Source organism: Berghia stephanieae, chromosome 5, assembly GCF_034508935.2.
Source record: "Berghia stephanieae isolate SIO BIC M18660-M18661 chromosome 5, UCSD_Bste_1.3, whole genome shotgun sequence".
NCBI lineage: Eukaryota > Metazoa > Mollusca > Gastropoda > Nudibranchia > Aeolidiidae > Berghia > Berghia stephanieae.
In genome coordinates this window covers 41,259,664-41,259,976 of record NC_088364.1, presented here as the reverse complement: position 1 = coordinate 41,259,976, position 313 = coordinate 41,259,664, and positions in this window count along the sequence as shown.

Genomic DNA, 313 nt, shown 5'->3' with positions numbered 1-313 from the left:
CGGAGAGAGAACTAAGGTCCAGTGGTCAACATCTCTTCCAGGTTCCTCGCTGTAGATAGTCTTTTAGTGAGAGATCTTTTATCCAGTCGGCACCCGTCTTATGGAGCCAACTGCTTTCATCCCTCAAAAAATGTCCATTTGAACATTTTTAAAAGAAACTTAAAACACATCTCTTAAGAAAATCATTTGTATCAGGCCTACATATTATAGATATCCTAAATTTTCATCTTGTAGCACAGTGCGTGGTAATTAAATTACAAATTGATTGATGCTATTCAAATTAAATAATAATATGATAGATTTTATGCTTAAA